We start from the raw sequence: 24,592 nt of genomic DNA, 5'->3' as shown, positions 1-24,592 counted from the left end.
TTTGACACAGGACAATGAGATATGATAAAAATATTAACAATCAAAGACAATTCTGGAAGTAGAAGCTATAATAAAACATGATATGCCAGCTAGAGGCATAGAGCATGGGAGACCCTGAGTCTGATTCCCTACCACACAAAAAAAATAAATATACATGCTTAAAACTTCTTAAATGAAATATTTTTAAATTTTAGTAACAACAGTGAAATGAAGAAAATCAGAGCAATCCAAATGAGTAATAAATTGATCAAAGAATAAAACTTATTTAGTAGAGTTTTTTTCATTCTCTACCCTAATAATTCAATATTGGCATGTCTGGCTGAAACCTTTCATTAGAACATTTTGAGAATCAGTAATATCAAAAGACCCTAAACTGTTTTAGGACTTCACAAGGAAGAAAGCTTTAGGAGAAATTTCCCAACAAACAACCTAATGCAAGCATAGTGGAAAACTCACAGGTTTTATCTATGAAAGAAAAAAAAATTAATCAATGGTTTTTCTCTTAATAAATTTCCATAAATAAGCTGTTGAACTTTCTGATCCTAATTTACTCCTCTATAATATTAAGGAAATAATCTACATCACAGTCATACTATCTAATTAATCCTCAAAATTTCTAGTTCAGGATCTGACAGATTTAAGAGTAAATTGTATTACCTGAATGCCAAAGCTTTTGCACTGTAACTTTTTGGTATGGGAATCTAAGATATTATATACTTCCCTTCCTCCTTTAGATGTTTTATTTTTTTAAAAAATGCTTTATAAAAAAATCCCTTTCCTTCATGCTTCAGGGTCATCATTATGACAATTACATTATATGTTAACAATACTTGAGACCCAAAGACTATGGGGCAATTCCATACTGTGGGTACACATATTTGAATGTAGTCAAGTCTTGTGGTCTCTTATACTGCCTTTACATTATTGGGGCCAAGAAGTCATAAAGAAGGGTATTAAAAGCATTAAAAGATTTTCCCAATAAGTTTTACTTACTAATGTTTTTTCTTACTACTCATTTATTTTCACTTTCATGATATATTTGAGATTTTTTTTTACTGGTTCTGTAACCTGTAAGTGAAGAATGACTTTTCCTTACAAATTCCTGTATGACATTGTACAAAAATCATGCCATTTTCAATTAGTTTTAAAAATAATTCTTTCTAGACATTTACAGATGAAACAATATGTCTTGGATTGCTTCAAATAATCTAAGAGGCAGAAGGATTGTGGGGCTAGTGAATAAGGTGAAGATGAAACAGGGTTTATTGTGTGTTGTGGTTTTGGTGGTGGGTATGGTAAGGGGAGAGGGAGAGGGGTACCTAAACCATTCTTTTTATTGTGAAAATTTCAAACACATATAAATTTTAAAACAGGAAGAGGCATACACATTTACTAACACCTACAAAATGTGTCCAAAATTAAGAGGAACTAAGTTTTGATTGGGATCTAATTTGCTGTGGTTCAGGGATTCACTTAAATTTCATTAAACCCTTTGTTTTCTCATTTGTCCAAAGAGAGCTTGGAGATTGTAATACTACATTTCTAGGCAACTGACTACAATTAATATCATGTAGATATTTTTAATCATTTGCTTTTAAATAAAGATTAAATTGGTGGTATTCACTTATATTTCAAAATATGTTTTCCACAATATAGTTCAGATTTAAGACAGGATAAAAGTTTTAAGTTTAAGTGTTCTTAAATATTGACAGATAACTATCAAACAATATTTTCTAATGGTTACTTCCAACATTTTTTCTTTTTTTTTTAAATTAATTTTATTGTAGGTTGTTCAAAACATTACATAGTTCTTGATATATCATATTTCACACTTTGATTCAAGTGGGATATGCGCTCCCATTTTTACCCCATATACAGATTGCAGAATCACTTCAGTTGCACAACCATTGATTTATGTATTGCCATTCTGGTGTCTGTTGTATTCTGCTGCCTTTCCTATCCTCTACTATCCCCCCTCCCCCCTCCCCTCCCCTCTTCTCTCTCTACCCCCTCTACTGTAATTCATTTCTCCCCCTTATATTTTTCCTCCTTTCCCCTCACTTCCTCTTGTATGTAATTTTGTATACCCCTGAGGGTCTCCTTCCATTTACATGCAATTTCCCTTCTCTCTCCCTTTCCCTCCCACCTCTCATCCCTGTTTAATGTTACTCTTCTTCTCATGCTCTTTGTCCCTACTCTGTTCTTAGCTACTCTCCTTATATCAAAGAAGACATTTGGCATTTGTTTTTAAGGGATTGGCTAGCTTCACTTAGCATAATCTGCTCTAATGCCATCCATTTCCTTCCAAATTCTATGATTTTGTCATTTCTTAATGCAGAGTAATACTCCATTGTGTATAAATGCCACATTTTTTTTATCCATTCGTCTATTGAAGGGCATCTAGGTTGGTTCCACAGTCTTGCTATTGTGAATTGTGCTGCTATGAACATGGATGTAGCAGTGTCCCTATAGTGTGCTCTTTTTAGGTCTTTAGGGAATAGACCGAGTAGGGGAATAGCTGGATCAAATGGTGGTTCCATTCCGAGCTTTCCAAGAAATCTCCATACTGCTTTCCAAATTGGCCGCACCAATTTGCAGTCCCACCATCAATGTACAAGAGTACCCTTTTCCCCACATCCTCGCCAGCACTTGTTGCTGTTTGACTTCCTAATGGCTGCCAATCTTACTGGAGTGAGATGGTATCTTAGGGTGGTTTTGATTTGCATTTCTCTGACTGCTAGAGATAGTGAGCATTTTTTCCCAACATTTTTTCTAATACTGTTTTTTCTATTTAAAACTTTTAAAATTTGTCTCCATAATAGTTAATAAATGCATTAACATACTTAGTTACAAATTAAGGCAAAATATATTGCTCTCTAGAAACTTTAATAATTCAAAACATAGAGTATTGTATTTCATACAATATATAGCACAGTTTACCACAGATTTTATATATCTGCTTTCTATTTTTTAAATGAATGAAAAGTTTTCAATAACTTGAATTTTGAGAAAACAAGTTTAATTAAGATTACTACAAAGTTATGATTTAATATTTATCAGATGTTTAAATATACAAATTTTAAAACTTGTAAATAGTTGGCCTTACAAAATTACAACACACTGTAAATACGTTCCTCCCACATTTTATACAAACTACATGATTTTGATATACAAAGATTCTTTTTTTACACTGACAATGTACAACCGAGATTATTTACAATGAAAAAAGTATATAAACCACAATTTAACATTCTGCTACTGGCAGCCACTATAAGAGGTAGCTTTAATTAAATGAAATGAACAGAAACCATGTTACCCAACTTGTGTTGTAAAAATAATTTACATAAGATAAAAAATCTTTATATGCACAGTATGTACAGTTTAATTATTAAACTGTAATCTAGCTTAATTTTTTAGTATATACAGGATAATAATATGGCAGTAAGTTTGCTATTTAGAACATTGTTCAAAAAACATATTCAGCAATTATAACTTTAAGACTCCACAAAAAAACATGGCAGAAGACCCTATATGAGAATCAGGTAAAATTTTTAATTTTCAAAGACATAGGACTAAACCTTATCCTTCTCCCTCCCCCCCCCCACTTAATGATATGTCTGTCTAGTGTAACAAGAACTCAGCATATGAACTATTGAATAGGTTTTTTTGTAAGTCATGGTATGGGAAAATTTTATAGAAGCTTCCAAGTAATAACATAAGTTTAGGAGAATCCAGTTTACTAAGAAATAAATTTAAGTGCTTTGTGTCATATTTATTTTCAGCTTCTTCCAATTAAAAAAATGACCCCAGTTTACTTTCTGTATAATCCATACTGTAAATAGATGACATAAGAACAAAACTGGAAAATATCAGTAGAACCAATGATATTAAGAAGCATTCATTAATGGGAACATTACATGGAGCCATCAAATCCCTTAGGTACTATTAAAATCTCATTAGTAAGTAGTGTAGCCAAAACTACTTAAACTAACACATCAATTAGCCATTTATTTTGTACTAATAATATAATTGCAAAACCCTGAAAATCATGGTAAGCATAATAAAGCAATGTAAAATGACCCCAAACAAATGTACTGATTTTTTTATTCTAACAGCTGTTAATATGGTTTTTAAAACATCTTCAGGTTTATATAGATTTATAAAGCAATTGAACAAAATTTGTGATTCTCATGTAAAAGTGGAAATAGAAAACAATGATAACCTATGCGTACTCTCACAGTTCTACTTGGGAGACAATCCCTTTTTTGGCCCTGTAGTAAGTTGTCCTGAGATTAATGATCAAATATTAGGTAAAATTAGCAAGGCATTTTTGTCAGTTATATAAAGTCACATTTTGAACTACCTTTTTTAAAAATATTAACAGCTGTCCTTTATCTTGTGCTTAATTCAGAAATAGGTATAAATTTGCTCCTTATGGATCTAAAAAACCTAAAAGTTATATTGCTATACCACACCCAAAATCCTTTTCAAGTTCTGTTTTAAATAGGCCACCATTCCTTGGACATTGCATTTTTCACCAATTAATAATTTAGGCACCTGTTCTTTGAAAAATATCAGATTTGAGAAATAAACTGCCACCTTCCCTTGTATGTGACACCAGGCAGTGATTACAGAAGTGCTTCCCAGATGAAAGAACAGAATAGGGTTCACTCTATAAACACTGTAAATTTGGTTGATGGGGGAAACAGTTACAAACACAGTAGTTCAGTCTTTACCTCTTGGTAGATTGCTTTTGTTTGTTTGTTTGTTTTATTTTTTTAAATTTTTTTTGCCATTTCACCAAGATTTTATTAAGTTCACTTAAATAAGTTTTTCTTTTTGATAGGTATTGTTTTATTTTTATTTTTATTTTTTATTGGTTGTTCAAAAATTACAAAGCTCTTGACATATCATATTTCATACATTAGATTCAAGTGGATTATGCCTCTTGGTAGATTGTAAGCGTAGAACACCAAAGGGAATCCTCGACTCTGATAGAAGCAGGCTTGTCCACACACCTGCACTTGGTCAGAACTGTCTGAGATAAAGGAGTCTTCTTCATCTGCATAGTCAGAGTGGGCTGACTGTGTGCCACAATCAGACCAATATTTCACTGGTCTTTGGCAAGAAGCCACTGCCAATGCAGGACAGCTGTGTGATTTTATTAAGTGTTTGCATGATACTGGTTTTGTCAAAAGAAAAGATTCACAGCAGTCACATACAGTCAGGTTACCCTGCAAGTGTGAGTACATGCCACAGTCATAGTAGAAATCCTGTTCCACACAACCACCTTGGCTACTGATGGAAACTGAAACTGATCCACTTTTCTTGGTAACGCATCACTTCAGTAACTTCCAGTCTTCTTTAAATTTTGGATTGAAGAAAACATACAGGACCTGATTTAGGCAAGCAGGCAATGGGAAAAATATCAGAGTAACAGACTACATTATTTCAGGACTGATAGAGATTGTAGTGGTCAATGGTGCAAATGAGAAAAATGCAACAGGGCAAAAAAAGATGCAATTGATGAAAATTAGCCAAGCAACATGCTTAATCATGCTAGTATGTGAGTTTTCTGAGAGGTCTTCTTTTTCCAAGTTGCAGTAAAGTTTAGTGTAGATGATGGCCATTAATAAAAATGCTAGTGAGTTTAACAGCACTAAAGTCACAGTAAATCCTAATGATGGCGTCTCTCCTGTGGGAAATGGCAAGCACAAGGGTGATGCAGAATATTCCCCTCTATGGAAAAGGGGGAAACAGCCTGATACTTCAGCACCCAGAAAAGCAAAATGGGCCGCAATCCGGAACTGCTTGAGATGATTGCTTTTCCCATTTTTTATGATATTTTTTGTAGATAACCTTCTTTTAACAGCTGCTAACATTAATAAAAATATGGCACTTTCTGAGGAAAAAACTGTAAGGAACACAGCTGCTTTGCAGCCACTGCCAGTCTCCCACCAAATGCCAAATTTAGCAAATCTGCCCCAGGATACGACATCAAGAAAAGTTAAGATGCCAGTATAGATTCCCATGAATAAGTTAGACACAGAAATCAAGCCTATGAACAACTTGGAGGAAGGGAGTGATGTACAAGATGTGAAGGTTTTTAAAATGACTAACAGGTTGAAAAACAATGCAACTAAGAAAATGAACCACCACATGGTGGGACGTATCATTCAGCTTCCCAGTAAATATTCACGGGGCTTAAAAGCACCTAACATTAAAAAGAAACAGAAACATGAAAGACAATTTAGAAAATACCATATTTTATTTAATATTCTTGATAAAATGACTAATGATGGTTGAATCTAGAATAAATCAGCTACCTAATTGAATTGAACCAAACTGAAAAAAAATTTTGCTTTTAAGATATTTCAGTCACAGACTAGGCTACTTTAAAAATTAAGCAGCTTAATATCTTGGGGTACCTGGCACACACCTATAATCCCAGGGACTGAAGAGGTTTAAGCAGTAGGGGATGGCAAGTTCAAGGCCAGCTTCATCAAATAAGTAAGATCCTGTCTCAAACTAAAAACATAAAAAGGGCTCCAGGGAGGGTACTTAGTAGTAAAGCTCCCCAGGGTTCAATCACCAGTACTGAAACAAAACATAACCAGGATAACTTTCTTTTATTATTTGGTAAGGCCATATAGAGATATTTCCAAGAAATTTTCTACATTTTCTTTTACTTTATTCTTTTTTTAAATATTTTTTTAGTTCTAAATGGACACAATATCTTTTTTTTATGTGGTGCTGAGGATTGAACCCAGTGCCTCACACATGCCAAGCAAGCACTCCGCCACTGAGCTATAACCCCAGCCCTCTACTTTTCCTTATACTAAATATACAAAGCACAGTATCTACCAAATAAAGTTACTTAAAATATTGAGGGTCTGGAATCAGATGGTTCATAACTTGCTACTCTTACCTTAAAAAAGCCACTTAAGCCTAATAAGTTGCATTTTCTGATATGTAGATAATAATGCCTACTTAATACAGTTGACTGCTTAAGTAAATTTGCATACATAAATACTTAAGCAGGCTTCTGGGCACATACTGGAACTTTAGTAAATATTAGCTTTTTTTTTCTTCCTTCCTTATCCCTATGTACTTCATTTTTAAAAAAAATATTCTTATTAGTTGTTGATGAACATTTATTTGTTTGTTTGTTTGTTTATATGTGGTGCTGATAATCGAACCCAGTGCCTCCAACATGGCAAAAGCTTTACCATTTACCACTGAGCCATAACTCCAGCTCTCTATATATTTTATAACTGTATATGTATGTATATACACAGATTTGTAACATTTTAAACCCAGTTTCTTATGGCATTTAACAGCAACCTGCTGAAGTTGGTTATGGTAGATAATCAATGTTAAATATTCATACAAAGCTTGGCACAAAACAAAACCTCTATATAATAGTAAAACATATATATATATATATATATATATATATATATATATATATATATACACACACACACATATACATACATATATAGGATCGCAAGAATGCACTTAGTAGCTGAATTTCTGGTTCTAATAACTGACTTTGACATGCTGGTAATGTCGCAAATGAAAAATATTTCATTTATAATTAGGAAGTAAAAATGTTTGACTATAAAGAGCAAGATAACTATGTATTATGATTGCCTAAAAGATGTTTTAACTTTCTGAACTGTCATGAAATTTGACATATACAATAGAACTACAGTTCTGCATCATTTATCTGATTTTCAATGAACACAAAATTTTTAGTCAAATTTCTTTTCACTCTGAACCGTCAGGAAGTGCTAGAATGAAAGTTCTTTCTCACATTTTATTTGCGGGGAGGGTAGTATAGGGACTAACCCCAGGGGTGTTCTACCACTAAAGTATATACCCAGCCTTTTTCACTTTTTATTTGGAGACAGGATCTCTCTAAATTGGCAAGGGTCTCATTAAGTGGCTGACACTGGCCCTGCACTTGCAGTCCTCCTGCCTCAGTCTCCAGAATGAACCCGAATATAGGTGTGTCCAGTACTACAAAGAATGCTGTTTCCTGCCAGGCAAAATGGCACACACCTATAATCCCAGAGGCTCTGGAGGCTGAGGCAGGAGGATCATGGATTTAAAGCCAGCTTCAGCAACTTAGCAAGGCCTTAAGCAACTCAGTGGGACCCTTCCTCTATAAATAATATATAAAAAAAGGGCTGAGACTGTGGCTCAATGGTTAAGCACCCCTGGGTTCAATCCCCAGTACCACCGTCCCCTCCAAAAAGTATGTTGTTTCCTTCTCACTGATCATCAGTTCTGTGTAAAATCTCCAACACTTGAATCATTCATGGGCAAAAGAGTAAACTGCACTCCTAACTGTCAAAAATTAATATCTGCACAATAAAATAAATTACATTAATGATTCCTGCTTGTTGCACTTACTCATCTGTTAAAATTAAGTTTGTTCTCCTTCTCCACATAAGGAAATGGGTTAAATATTCAAAGCATACATACATAGACCCTTAAGAAGCTCACAATTCAGCATCAGTTATTAGTGAATTCAAAACACTGATGATTCTAAGTTATAAAATTAATGGCCAACCCAGGCATGGTGGCACACGCCTGCAATCCGAGTGGCTCAGGAAGCTGAGACCAGAGGATTGTGAGTTCAAAGCCAGCCTCAGCAACACTGAGTTGCTAAGCAACTCAGTGAGACCCTGTCTCTAAATAAAATATTAAATAGGGCTGGGGATGTGGCTCAGTGCCTGAGTGCCCCTGAGTTGAATCCCTGTTACCCCGTCACCCTCCCTACCCCCAAAATTAATGGCCAGTTCATCCTGTGACATCATACTAATAGGAATCTATTTGGTAGCACCTGATTTAACAAAAAATATTTAAAATCTTGCCTTTATGGTAAAAGTATAAATCCAAGTTCTCTGGTAGGCAAGGCAGAATATGACATTACAATCAAGTAAATATTGGAATCATTTAATAACTTTCCTAAAACTACAACTTCAATGAATTAAATAAGAAATAATAGACAAGATTGCATTTAAAAAAAAATCATAGGTGCATGCTTATAATCCCAGTGGCACAGGATGCTAAGGCAGGAGGATCACAAGTTCAAAACTAGCTTCAGCAACTTAGTGAGGCCCAAAACAACTTAATGAGACCCTTCCTCAAAATGAAAAAGTAAGACAGGTTGGTGATGTGGCTCAGTGGTTAAGAAACCTTGGATTCAATCAATACCCAAAAATAAAATGAAATAATAATAATAATAATAATAATAATAATAATAATAATAAGAAGAAGAAGAAGAAGAAGAAGAAGAAGAAGAAGAAGACTGGGGACTAAGCTCAGTAATAAAGCACAAGCTTTGCATTTTGGAGGCCCTGGATTCAATCCCTGGCACTACAATAAATAAAGAATAATATAAAAACAAAAAAAATTATGGACCAGTGACTTACTTCAGAACTAGTTCTAGACCTAAAGGACCATCAAGAAATTCCCTCTCCAACTTGATGTACATGACCCTCCCCTGCAAGAACTTGTTAATATGCAGATTCTGATTCAGTGGTATGAGCCTGAGATTCTGCAAGAGATGCTGGTACACTGACCACACTATGAATCAGAAGGCTTTACAGGATCATCTAGACCCACTCTTATAAAATAGAAATAACATCCATCGCCAGGAAGATTAGATATATTTGCCCAATGTTTACTTAAAGTAAAATATTACAGCCAAATGGGTTGATCATTACCTGTTGGGGGTGTACAATGGATAATTATTTGACTATGCTCTTCATTTTCAGCAGTGCTGGTGACATTTGCTGCATCAGTGGTACATGAATATACAACAAAGTATGTTGAATTAAAAGTGGGCAGCTCAAAAGAACCAAATGTTCCCACAATTTTCTCTCCCCTGCATGATGTTCAAGTTCAGTGTATACAAATGTGGCTTGATAACACATTAAATATGCCAGTAACACAGGAAAGGCCATTTTTCTCACAGACCTCATATTGATCCTTCCCAAACTGATTACAACACATGCATTTTGATTAATGCCTTAGGGAGTGTTCTGTTTCTAAAGGTTCATGTACTTGCCTTTCTCCTTTGTCACACTATGGTATCTTGAAGGCTGTTATCTTCTATGTTTAAATTTGCATAAGAGTCACAGCCCCAAAATGCACAGCACTGATAAGCATATGGTACTGATAAAGACCTGGGGGAAAAATGTAAAATACACTCTGAGTAGCAACTTCATAGACATAATTTTGTTTTGTAAAAAGCATTTTTAATCTTTGAAAACCCCAACCTACGTGTCAGAAAAGTCTAAGTATCATATAATTTAGTCTTGACAATTTATCCTCTAGGAACCTTATCTATGTTATACACTCTGGTAAAGCTCATAAAAATGATCATAAAGATACACCACAAACTTTCTCCCTTTCAATGAGGTGTCTCTTATGAAAGGTGGATGCAAATCAAGTATATATAAAGTTTCATAATAATACTGCAATTTAAAGTAAAACTGTTGCCAGGTGCAATGATACAGGCCTATAATCCAAACTGTCATATCTAAAACAGTTTTTTTGGTCAATGATTTCTCCAGCCCTAACAATGATTCTATGGGGTGCCTGACATCCCCTCATGAAATACCATTTCTACTTAAAGCAGGTAGTATTTCTACCCCCAAACACTGGCCTCTCATAAGCCAAAGCCCATTAGAGCCCAGGATATTTTGGGGAAACATGCTAGAGACAGTGGTACAAGAAATTTATCTGGTTTAAAGAGAGCCCCGGGCAGATGAGGTGGCACATGCCTGTATTCCCAGCTACTTGGAAGGCTAGGCTAGGAAGATGGCAAGCTTAAAGTTAGCCTATACAACTTAGTGACACCATATCTCAATACAAATCCTTTTTAAAAGGGCTGGAGATGTAGCTTAGTGGTAGATTGCACATGCAAGATCCTTGTTTAATCCCCATACTCATATATTATATATATGAGTATATATATATATATATATATATATATATATATATATAGAGAGAGAGAGAGAGAGAGAGAGAGAGAAAATCTGTAGGAAGCCTGTACATTCCCTTTCTTTAGCTAATTCATGTGGTTAAACCAACTCCAGTTGGCTTCTCTGATTCTTCAGCCCAAACATTCACACTGGGTCAAGCAGGGAGGCAGAAATTTATGGGGGATAAACGCATCCTCCCTGCCATCTGGAGCCACCACAATTTCTGTGAAACCTCCTAACGTAGCCCTCTCCCCATCAGTCCTACTCAGTTAAGTGCTGTCTGGTTCTAAGCACTCAATTTGAGAAAGAACCTCCTTCATTGGCCTCTCACATCCTTTGATTATCTCTTTGATGGGTATAAATGGTCTTTAACTTGTCCAGCTCACACATCTGGTAAGTGGCAGAGCTGAAGGTTTGGACATTCAGGCTTTTAACCACCAAGTTTAATGCCATATAGCATCTAGCCTCATTAAACTAAAAAAAAAAAAGCAAAACAAAAAAATAGGGCCCTGAGCCAAACCAAAAAAAAAAAAAAAATGAAATCCCAATCCATATTTTATACTTGGCCTTGAACACACCTTGTAAGTATTGCTGAGAAATAAAGTTGATGGTGCCAATTTTGTAGAGTCTGGTAGTCATTTGCACTGCTCACCAATGACTTCTGGCTCTTCACCTTCTGGGAACCTGCAGGATTGCACTTCCAGGTCACGTGACTAGTCCTGACCAAAGAGTGTGCATGGAAGGAGTTTGTGCCATTCCTGGGTGGAGCATTTAATGCTAATGAGAGATGAGCCTGAGATATGTCTCTCTGATAGGAAAACAATAATGCCCATTAAGATGTTTTCTCCATTGAGCAGAGCCCTCTACCAAACTATCATGGTCGCATAATGTGAGCAAAACACAGATCTTTTTGATTTTAAGCCATTGAAATTTGGGGGTTAATATCTTTCATAGCCTGCTGTAGTCTATCCTGACTGATTTAGCTAGCCTCCTATATCCATAGTTCAACCAGTTGAGGATCAAAAACTTTCTTTAAAAAAATTTCTTTGAGGGCTGGGGCTATAGCTCAGTGGCAGAGTGCTTGCCTAGCATGTGTGAGGCACAGGGTTTGATCCTTACACTGCATAAAAAATAAAAAAATAAATAAAATAAAATAAAGGCATGCTGTTCATCGACAACTACAAAAATAAAAGTAAAAATATATTTTTTAAAAAAACTGCATTTATGGGATAGGGTGTGGCTCAGTGGTAGAGCACTTCCCTAGCATATGTGAGGCACTGGGTTTGATCCTCAGTCTCACATTTCAAAAAATAGATAAAACAAACAAGTAAAATAAAGGTATTGTGTCTATATGCAACTAAAAATATTTTTAAAATTGCATTTTTACTGAACATGTATAGACATTTTTTCTTGTCATTATTTTCTAAACAATACATTATAACAAGTATTTTCATAGAATTTACATTGTACTATTTTTATAAGTAATTTAGAGATAATTCAAAATATACCAAAAATAAGTATAGGTTATACAAATATTATGCCACTTTGTATAAAGTGTTGAACATCCATGGATTTGGGAGTCCAGGAGAAGTTCTGAAACCAGACTCTCAAGGATACTGAGGGACAACTGTACATACAGTATGATTGTTTACTCATTGATTCAACAATTTTTCTGCCCAAGAGTGAAAGCTCAAGCCAAAGTCCTGAAGGTCCTAGTTTAATACATCTGGGATGCGGAACAGACCTGTGCAGCTTTCTGGTACACCCAAGTGATTCTAATGGTCTAGTAAGGCTGAGATTCCTGCATGGCTAAATCTTGTGATGATAGATTAAAATATGGTGTCTACACTTGAGGGCTACCTAGACTGAGAGGACAAGCTCAGAGCCAGAATAATCACACTATTAACAGGGTAAATGACCTGAAATATTCAAAAGTAAGTAAGAATACATAAGCAATTGATGAACAATAAAGCTTTACATGTAATAGAAAGTAGATATGCTTCTTGGAAAATCCATTCATCCCATGTAATAGAAAGTAGAAATGCTTCTTGGCAAATCCATTAATCACATGTAGTAGAAAGTAGAAATGTTTCATGACAAATCCATTCATCACATGTAATAGAAAGTAGAAATGCTTCTTGACAAATCCATTCATCAACTCTGTGACTCCAGACCAGGTACCCAAGCTGTCAGTTTAACATGTAGACTATTATCTGTCACTATGCTTCCAGTTATGTAAAACAAAGCTTAAAAAACCTCTAAAGATGTGGCCCAGGGTCAAAATAGTTCGTACATGGCTGAATTGGACTCCAGATCCAGACTTTTATCTATCTAGGGCCCAAGGCCTTGACTGATTCATTTAAGGCCCCTGCTTCTCTTTCAGTTTTCTCTCTTTTCTCCCTTTATCTTGAACCATGTATTCTGGCTGCATTAAACTGCCTGTCACTGCAGGCCCACACCATGCTACTTACTACACACTACAGTGCTTTGACTCCTGCTGCTGTGTCTGTCTGGCATGCCTTACTTCAATTCTCACCACCTTGTTTCTGAACCCCAGCCAGGTCATTGAATACATGATTGGGAGACCCAATCCCTGGTGCTATGACTGCCCCCATGAGCACATTCCTTTACTGGCTCACTGAGTACCTCTATCATTAGATTCCAGTTGGGTCTCAGTTTCTTTTCTCTGAGTCATGTAACTAGCATTGGGGACACTGTGCTAAAGCACCATCCATAGCCCCATGCATGCTTATTACTTCGGCTAAATCAAATCCCTGCAACCCAGAAGACAGATCCTTCCGACAAGACCACACAGTATCATATTTATGAAAGGCCTTTGTTTTCTTGTAGTTTTGTGATCACTGTACAATTCTCCACCTTTGTGAATCTCAGTTGTCAGATGTAAAATGGACTAATGGGAGTACCTGCCTCACAGTTGTGAGAATTTATTAAGATGAAAACTTAAGTGTCTTGCCTGTTCATAAGGAAGATGTGAACTAAACCCCAACCACCTTGGTTGTTATGAGTATCTTCTTATTAAACCACTGCTATTATCCCTACTCAGCATGACCCAAAGACATCATCATTAATATTATCACTCATACATCCCACCAAGTCTTAGTGACTGTGCTAAACATTCCTTCCTAGAATGTACAGTATTCTCAGAATCCTCAAAATGAGTTCTTCACATTCTTGTGATGGTTCAGTGTCCCAATCATGAATTATCTCCCTGTTACCTCCAGGAAGCTGCCCAGTGCATTCTCAGGAAGTCTGTGGCTACTAAACAGTTCCATTCATGCTCTTTGGATATGGCTAAGAAAACATAGGTTCTCCTTAGGCTCCCACTTTCACTGACATTCTCCCCACTATGGGTGTTTCCAGTTCATTTATGGTCAGCCCAGGCCACTGTGTAGATGACCCCCCACCTCTCCCTGCAAGAGGGTCAGGGTGGCAGTCAAACAATTCTGTAGACTTCTGGAATCATTGATAACTCTAAAAGGAATAATACCTGCACCAAGCTTATTTTCTTTCTTACTAGAAGGAACTCAAAGAATGGGGATTTCAGTTGGGAATAATAATACTCCATAGGCCCTCAGAGAGATCTAATCTTGTTTCCCTTCCTTCCTCATTTTTCACATATCTGAAGCACAGTAGGCAAAATTTGGGTTTTGGTGAGGCATTCCAGTTGAGGTTCCCTGTTGAACAAGTTCGGGCTCTTTTAGAAGGATGGGAAAACAGTTAATTTTCCCACACCCCAAATGTCATCAGAACAGGCAACCTATGAGGGAAACCAAAGCTCAAGCCACAAAATAAAGAAAAATGTAAATTTGGCTTTTCTGATTAAAAGGATTCTGAAGACCCAAGTTGATTCAGCGGTGTTTGCTGAGACCCCACACTGAGATGAACACTCAGGGAGTCTGTGGAAAAGGAAATAGATCCCCATTTGTAGGAAGAAAAGGAAGCAGCACTTATGTTGGGATTGTTGGAATGAGAAGAGACCAGAAATCAATAAAAAGATAAAGAGTAGCCCAAGAGGCAGGTTGACTCCAGGGAGGCCAGTGGCCAAAGTGAGAGGACCTCAGAGTGGAAATTTTCCCCAGAGGACTGGAGCAAGAAATAACTTTTTTTTTTTTTTCAGAACCATGTTGACAAATAACTGCTTAAATAAATTTTCAATCCCATATCATCTGTCTCATTTGGCTGGAACAATAAGTTTACATTCCACAGCCTGGGCTGACCCTTCTGCACCCCACTGCCAATAAAGCATAAAGAGTGTGATTAGTTCTTTTTGCATGAAGAAGTACCATTAAATCAGTTGGCTTCTATTTTATGTAGCTTCTTACAAGATTATCTAGCAACCTATCTTGTGTTCTTGTGTCAGGCACAATTGAGGAACATTTTTCACAATTTAGCAATATGTAAGCAACAGCCTTTTAATTAAAAAAAAAAGAAAAGGAAAAATGAATTCCACAGTCACAAGTAAGGAAAGAGGACATTTGGTGGGTGCAGTAGTGCAGACCTGTGATCCCAACTACTTAGGAATCTGAGGCAGCAGGATGGAAAGTCTGAGGCCAGTTTCAGCAACTTACTGAGACCCTGATGCAAAATAAAATAAAAAGGGCTGGGGTTGTAGCCCAGTGGTAGAGTACCCCTGAGTTCAATCCCCAGTACAAAAAAAAAAGGAAAAGAAAAAATATGGTGTTAGGATGAACACTGTGGTGATGAATTGAAATTAGTAGTAAAAATATGAGCTAAAGATTTTTGAAGAAAGGAAAAAGAAAACAAAGAAAAAGAGATGTATGTGTATGCATGCATTTACAGATTTAACATAGTTCCAAATTCTGAACACTAAGAGGACTTAAAACTTTTTTCCATAGCAATGAGCAGGACAGATCTCCACCCAGATATGGCTTCTAAATACCATTCTCCAATAATAGAGACCAGGTCTCTTTAAGAAATGGTTGATCCCAGAACTGGAGCAGGGAAAATATAAAATAATCCTGGAACTCCTTGTGGTGGCAGAAAATAGAGACATGCTTAATAAGGAATAGGGGATTGATTTTTTTTAAAATTGGTACATTACAATTACATTTATCAGGAGGATTTATTGTGATATATTTGTAATGCATGCAGCATAACTTGGTCACTGTGATAGGGACTTATTGAAAGGATACAGGAAACAATCTGAAAGAGTTCCCAACAGCCAAGTTAGAAGAGTTTGAGCAAATAAATAATGATAATATTTGATTATAAATCATAGAATTAAATACATAACCATAGCCTATATGAATAGAAAAAAATAGGAAATAAAAGAATAGAGAAAGAGCAAGTTGTTTTCTTAAAGAGAATTACAGTTCATAAATAAAAAAGGATGAGGGAAATAAAAACAAAATAACATTTAGGAGACCATAATAATAACTGTTATGGATAAGATCTGTGAATGGATGCCAAAATTTAAGTGAGCAAAAGCAAAGTTGTTTTTTTTTCCTCTACTACTGGGAATTTAACCCAGGGCCTCACCCATGACAGGCCAGTTTCCTACCACTGAGCCACATCCCCTAAGTGAGTAAAAATTGAGGGAGAAATAAGATATTCTCAAGGTATCTCCCAAAATATATTTATTAATGACAAAGAGAGAAATAGTAAGTTCATAGTAAAAAATCCAAAAAGCATCACATTAATCAAATAATTGAAATTAATATTTCTCCTAACCAGTCATGCTGATGTGTTCTCCTTCCCACCAAATAATTCCATAAGGACCTTTCACCTCTGTGACGTTTCCCTATAAAACCCATAATTCTGCCCAGTCATAAGTAAACACCAAAACCAAGAGGAGAGATCTTGTACAAAACATATGACCAGCATCTTTCTAAAGGGTCACAGTCATAAAAGACTAGGAGAGACCGAGGCATTGCCCCAAATTTGAAGAGAGTAAGGCATCATTATGACTAAGTGCAACACAAGATCCCAGACAGAAACAGGATCTTAAAGGAAAATTGGTGAAATTCAAATAAAGTCAATAGGTTAGTTGATAGTTTTGTACCCAGTTTGATGTCTTTGTTTTGATCATTATACTATAGTTCTTTATTTATGTATTTGTATTGGGGATAGAAACAAGGGGTGCTTGGCCACTGAGAGAAATCCCAAGCCTTTTTTAGTTATTTATTTTTTTTTTTATTTTGAGACAGGGTCTTGCTATGTTGCTTAGGGCCTCGCTTACTTGCTGAGGCTGGCCTCAAGCTTTCAATTCTTCTGCCTCAGCTTCCTGAGTTGCTGGGATTACAGACATGCACCATTGTGCCCAACCTATTTAATCTTTTTAAGAGTCAATATTAGAGGAAACTGGGTGAAGGGACTGTGGGAAAATTCTGTGGATTTGTAGAGGGGAGAAGGAAACTTCCAACAGCACCAAGACAAAACCCTTGATTAATAATGATAATAACCAAGTGGTGAGCTCCACGCCAGCATTTTAGGTTAGGTTTGTGTGAGGGCATGTGATGTACTTCACATCAGTGGGCAAATATATCTCTGTCGCTCTTTTTCCCTTGCAAAACCTGATGTGAGGGCAGGAGACCAAATCAGAGTGTGTTTCTCAGCAGAACTAGATCATCAGAAGAGAGAGAGTGCAAAGAGAAGTCCAGAGCAGACTTTGAAATTAGGGAGTTGAAAAGATATAAATTGTTCTGATAAGGAAAAAGGTGGAGGAGAATATTGATGAGGGGCAGGGAATATAAAAGGTGAAAAGGGACAGATGTTCAGGGAGATTCAAAAAAAGATTCCTAACATTCATGTATGAGTTGTTTGCATTAAAATCTCCTTTAATATCCCCAGACTCTTGTAAATTCTGCTGCACATACAAGTCTGGTGTGTGTGTGCCCATGGATCTCTGTGTATCTATCAATTTTTATGTGTGTGTTTATGTCTAAGTATCTAAGAATCTATAAGTATGTATGTCTATATTTCTATGTTTCTGTGTGTCTGTGAGGCAGTCCAAGTCTGTGTGTGTGCATTTGTGTGTCTTTATTTTTATGTGTTTGGGTACATCCATAAGTGTGTATCTGTGTGTGTATATGTTTGTCTGAGCCTGTATGTCTTCTGTGTGTGTGTGTGTGTGTGTGTGTGTGTGTGTGTGTGTGTTGGAAATTCCAGCAAAGGACTGATTTCTTGTGACAGTGAATTAATATGAAAAGACATAGGACTCAGAGGACCAACAAGATATCAGCCAAGACAGGACCAAATTGAGCCCTAGGTGTCATAAGAATGTAAGATCCTAGAAATTTGATGATGCCATCTTTGCACAGGCGTTGGAATTTCCCCAGGAACTTGGAATGCTGGTGGGGGTGGAGTTTCAAGTCAGTAGTAGCTAAAGACTTTAGAGGGCAGGATGATCCTACCCCCAAGATACTGCCTTCCTCCAGGTCTCCCAGCAAACAAAGTGGAAGGCACCATGGAAATACACACTGTCTCTGGGCTTCAGCCTCTTCACTTTTCCCATGGGAACAACGGTCACCTCCCAGTGTTAACAGAATGGATGAGGGGCAGAGCCATGAAGTAGATTGGCAAAGGTCACAGGCTAGACAGGTACCCTCCATGATCATCTTCCCTTCCATCCTGCTAGCTTCCCATGGACACTGTCACAGTCATGCCAGTAGCCAGCTGGGACCAGGGTGGGGGCTCAGTGACTAGAAAGAGATTGACAAGCGTCATTTTAATGCTCAAGTTGTGTCATGTCACCAGAAAGTTTTTATGGATACTTAGTTGATTTATTGAATGAATGAATGATTAACTCAGGGACCATGGGAGTCATAAACATCAATAATGTCAAGAAAGGCTCTGATGTGCTTTTGGTGGGATTGCCTAAGTAGAAAAGGCAGTCATTTTTTAGACTTAGTTTGAATATCACCTTCTGAGTGAGTACTCCCCTGATACCCTCATCAGGTATAAGTGTCCACTCTGTACCCACCCCCATATACTAGATGGTTCATTGTGGTTTTCATTTGACCTTGAGTTCTTAGAGACAAGGTTACATCTCATTTAATCTTCCTGCATCCCTAGCAGGTCTGGACCAAGGAAACAACAAAAACCATTTATTAAGTGTTTTCCAGGTACCAAGCATTGTGCTAAGTGCTTTAGATACCAATATGCTTGACTACATGAATATCAGGTACCAGGGGGACATTACCATGCCATTGTGCAGGTAAGAACACTGAGGCTCAGATGAGGAAAGAAGCCTGATGCTTCTCCCTGCTTTCTGCATCTTTCTCTACCAGACAGCCAGGCCTAATTCTTAAGGTTTGGGAACAGTATGAAACTCCCAGTGTTCAAAAGGATTGGTTATAGGGTTCCAACCAGACTGGTGCTTGGTAAAGTGATGAGGCAGTCTGTCTGTATTGCTGGGTGGGTGGATAGAAAGGGAGAACAATGAAGACACAATACATGTTAGCAGCTGGCACCCATGCCACATGCCAGACATAATGCATTCTCCATCACAAACCACAGCACCGAGACCACCCCAGGAGAAGTGCCTCATGGATGGCCTCTGAATGGGGAGTGTTCACTTTGGGCACTACAGGAACCATCTGCTAATTGATTCAGAACAAATTGGTACATGGATGCACTGTTAGATACATGATATTTCTGGCAGGAAGACCAGGAAAAACAAAACCAAGACAATATCTCGAAACAACAACACACATGGAAATTTGCAGAGGTGAGCTGACATGGAATAGAGACAGTAACACAACAATATTGACACCCACAACCAAGAGAAAAAAAAAGTTCAAAACCCCGTTTGCACATCCAGTTTCAAAAATAAAACAAAATAGGGCCACGATCTTCCAGATATTGAACCTACAGAAGCTAAATCACTTAGCTACATCACAAGGCCTTTTTCTTTACTTTTTTTTTAGACAGAGAGAGAGATAATTTTAATATTTATTTTTTTGTTTTTGGTGGACACAACATCTTTGTTTGTATGTGGTGCTGAGGATCGAACCCAGGCTGCACACATGCCAGGAGATGCGCTACCACTTGAGCCACATCCCCAGCCCACACAAGACCTTTTTTATTTTTTTTTTTATTTGGAGACAGGATATCGCTAATTGTTTAGGATCCTGCTAAGTTTATGAGGCTTGCTTTGAACTTTTCATCCTTCTGTCTCTGCCTCCCAAGCTGCTGGAATTATAGGCACATACCATGGTATTTGAGTAGAAAATGATTTCTTTTCTAAATGATATTTCTTGAAACATTAATTGTAATAAAAAGTTAAAAATATACACAAATAACAATCCCAAATTCTGTTTGTTAAGTAAATAGACTCCTAGAAGTTGGGGTTCCATAGAGCCATTAAAATTGTGATGGAGAAAAATATTCACTTGGTATTTAGAAATAATCAAATTTCAGGGGAATCCAACATGGTGGTGGGCGGGGAGGCAGCGCTTTCAGTATCTCCTCAATAACAGGGTCAGAGGGTCGCATTAATACGTTCAGATTCTACCTGCTGAGAAACTTCTAGCAAAATTCTGCTGAAGTGAGACCTGCTGGTCATTTTGTAGGATTATTGGGGATGACAGTTTGCCCCAGATGAGTAAATCTCTGCCACACGGTGCGGAGGTTCAGACCCGCCACCTGCCGCTGCTACGCAGTGACCAGCCTCCAGGCAGCTCAACAGGTGCAGTGCAGGGACAGTATGAAGAGGTCTCTAACCAAGCCTTCATGAAATAGCGAACCCGGAACCGATACCAACAGAGACTGGGTCAGACCAGAGACAGGCCAGACCCACCTCTCCCCTCGGACACTCCGGCAAGGAGCCTAGGGCCAGCCATAGCAGAGAGGTGACGTCACCAGAATTTTTGGCCAACAGGATTCCTTCCCATCGGAATCTGCTTTATCAGGTGTGTGTCTCCGACCCCCGCCAGAAACACACAGCCGGGAAAACTTGACCCAGAGCTCCGTGGGCATGACTGTGGTGGCCTAGGGAAACAGAGGAGACTCCTGACCCCCAAATCCCACTACCGCCAACGGTGTGGGCATTACTGTAGGGGCCCAGGGAAGCAGAGGAGACCCCTGATCCCCAACTCCTCCTACCACCAGAGATGTGGGCGTGACTGTAGGGGTGGAGGGAAGCAGAGGAGACTCCCGGACCCCCAACTCCCCTACCGCCAGTGGTGTGGATGTGTCTGTAGGGATTGAGGGAAGCAGAGGGGATTCTTGATCCCCAAATCCCCTTACCACCAGCGGCGACACCCAAGGTCTTAGCCACCAGTTCCCGGGGGCGTGCCCACCAAAGGGGTCCGGAAAAATTAAACTGTCGGTTCCCAGATCACCGCTCCACAGCAATGGGGCTTGGATGAATGACAGAGAGAGTGCTCCATCATTCAGGAAATAGGGCACGCAGTGGGGCTGCAAGTGTAAACAGATCCTTGGAGAGCACCTCTGGTGAGCCGGGCAGGGCTGGCTGGAAGGAGGAAGTGGGGGAGGGGCCAGTGAAGAGAAACAGCTCTGTACTAACAGGATTGAGAGACTCCCAGGAGCCACCTTACAGGGATTGCTGCTGGCACAGAGGGCTGAAGCTCGGCTCAGAGGAAAGAGCTCCACCTACTGGAAGAGAATACAACAGATCTCTAAGACTTCATTTTTAAAAAATTTCTATTTTATTAGTTTTTTTCCTCCCCTTTTCCTTCCTTCTTTCTTTCCCTTTTCAAGTTTTATTGTTCTTTCCATTCTCCTCTATTCTATCTATCTCTCCCTCATTCTTTCTTTTTAAGAGCACCTTCCCTCCCCTTCCCCCCAACTTTCATCCCAATTACGTGTAATTGTCTAAATGCAAATAGGTGATTGTTTCAAGGCTGTCTATAGGGCTCCTAAATACCTAGCTATTACCAAACACCCTGATCCAATCGCCTGTTAATATCCCCCTTCAGTAGAGCAATCTTCCAAAGTAGCCATGACATATTAACCTTCACACCATCATAGCACCTAACATAAACATAAAGTCCTAAGACCAAACAACAAATCACTATATGCATACAGAATCCGTAAGCCTTTTATGAATTGAATGAATCAGCTGTAAAGCACAATAAAGCCCAACATTTCTAGGCATAGTCTCCCACCACAAAGTAGAGACCATAGAGATATACAAAACCAAAACAAATTTATAGGAGAAAACAGAAATGCAGCAGTAAAACAGAGTTGGGAAGTAACGTGTAAACCATAAAAAAACAAGGGAAAATAGGATTACAAACAATGCAGGACAACTTAAATTTACTGGAGAACCTAGAGGCATCAGAAAAATGGACAGAGAAAGAACTCAAGGCATACCTGACTCAGATGGAATGGAATCTTAGAGAAGTCATTAGACAGCAAGTCGAAACAATGAAAGAATACTTTGAAAATGAATTGCATAAGCAAATTCAAATTGCAAAGGATGAACTCTACCAGGAGATAGAGATTATAAAAAAATCAAATAGTAATCCTTGAAATGCAGGAAACCATATACCAAATTAAAAACTCAAACCAGAATATTACAAATAGAGTAGATCAAATAGAAGTCAGAACATCAGATAATGAAGACAAAGTTTATCAACTCGAAAAGAATATAGTCAATGCAGAAATGATGTTAAGAAATCAAGAGCAATCCATACAAGAGATATGGGATGTCATAAAAAAACAAACTTGAGAGTCATTGGGATAGAAGAAGGAATAGAGGTTCAAACCAAAGGAATGAACAATATGTTGAATGAAATAATCTTAGAAAACTTCCCAGATATGAAAGATGGAATGGATTGCCAAACCCTGGATGCCTACAGGACCCCAAATATACAAAACCATAATAGACCAACTCCAAGACACATAATTATGAAGATATCCAACATACAGAACAAGGAGAGAATATTAAAAGCTACGGGAGAAAGGAGACAGATTACATTCACGGGAAAACCAATTAGGTTAACTGCTGAATTTCATCACAGACGTTGAAAGTGAGAAGATTCTAGAACAACGTATTTCAAACGCTGAAAAATAATGGATTCCAAAATGAGTACTGTATCCAGCAAAATTAAGCTTCAGATTTGACAATGATATTAAAATATTTCACGATAAACAAAAGTTAAAAGAATTTGCAGCCAGAAATCCAGCACTGCAAAGCATTTTGAGCAAAACACTACAAGAAGAGAAATTGAAAATCAGCACCCAAAACTAACAGTGGGAGGTAACTCAGTAAAGGGGGGGGGGGATAACCAAAGAGGAAAAACCAGCCAAATTAAAACAAATAAATAAATAAGCATGACTGGATGTACAAACCATATATCAACAGTAACCCTAAAAGTTAATGGCTTATATTGACCAATCAAGAGACATAGGCTAGTAACCTGGATTAAAAAACAGATCCAACAATATGCTGCCTTCAGGAGACTCATATGATAGGAAAAGACATACACAGGCTGAAGGTGAAAGGTTGGGAAAAATCATACCACTCACATGGTCCTTGGAAGGAAGCAGGTGTGCCCATAGTCATATCAAATAAAATCAACTTCAAACCTAAGTTAATCAAAAGGGATAAAGAAGAACACTATATACTGTTAAAAGGAACCATTCACCAACAAGACATAACAATTATCAATATGTGTGCACCAGACAATGGTGCTGCAACGTTCATAAAACAAACTCTCCTCAAATTCAAGAGTCAAATAGACCACAACACAATAATTATGGGTGACTTCAACACACCGCTCTCTCCATTGGACAGATCCTCCAGACAAAAGCTGAATAAAGAAACTATAGAACTCAATATCACAAACAATTACCTAGACTTAACTGACATATATAGAATATATCAACCATCATCAAGTGGATAAACATTCTTCTCAGCAGCACATGGATCCTTCTCAAAGATAGACCATATATTATGCCATAGGGCAACTCCAAGTAAATATAAAGGTGTGGAAATAATACCATGCATCTAATCTGATCATAATGGAATGAAACTGGAAATTCAATGATAAAAGAAGGAAGGAAAAATCCTGCATCACCTGGAAAATGAACAATATATTACTAATTGATCAATGGGTTTCAGAAGACATAAAGGAGGAAATCAAAAAATTCCTAGAGATAAATGACAATACAGACACAACATATCGAAATCTATGGGACACAACGAAAGCAGTTCTAAGAGGGAAATTCATTGCCTGGAGTTCATTCCTCAAAAAAAGAAAAAAACAATAAATAAATGAGCTCACTCTTCATCTCAAAACCCTAGAAAAGGAAGAGCAAAACAACAGCAAATGTAGTAGAAGGCAAGAAATAATTAAAATCAGAGTGGAAATCAATGAAATTGAAACAAAAAAAACATTGAAAAAATTGATAAAATTAAAGTTGGTTCTTCGAAAAAATAAATAAGATTGACAGACCCTTAGCTGTGCTAATGAAGAGAAGAAGGGAGAGAACTCAAATTACTAACATATGGGATGAAAAAGGCAATATCACAACGGACACTACAGAAATACAGAAGATAATTATAAATTATTTTGAAACACTATATTCCAATAAAATAGAAGATAGTGAAGATATCGATAAATTTCTTAAGTCATATG

At 37.4% G+C, this 24,592-nt stretch overlaps 1 pseudogene; it reads right to left on the bottom strand.

Annotated features, from left to right (window-relative positions):
• Window positions 1–4,910: 4,910 nt before the first annotated feature.
• Window positions 4,911–11,456, bottom strand: LOC143640996 (leucine-rich repeat-containing G-protein coupled receptor 4-like; annotated as a pseudogene).
• Window positions 11,457–24,592: the final 13,136 nt, after the last annotated feature.

Source organism: Callospermophilus lateralis, unplaced genomic scaffold, assembly GCF_048772815.1.
Source record: "Callospermophilus lateralis isolate mCalLat2 unplaced genomic scaffold, mCalLat2.hap1 Scaffold_82, whole genome shotgun sequence".
In the NCBI taxonomy this organism is placed as follows: domain Eukaryota; kingdom Metazoa; phylum Chordata; class Mammalia; order Rodentia; family Sciuridae; genus Callospermophilus; species Callospermophilus lateralis.
Note: the sequence above shows the minus strand (reverse complement) of the source record. Positions and strands in the feature narration are given on the sequence as shown.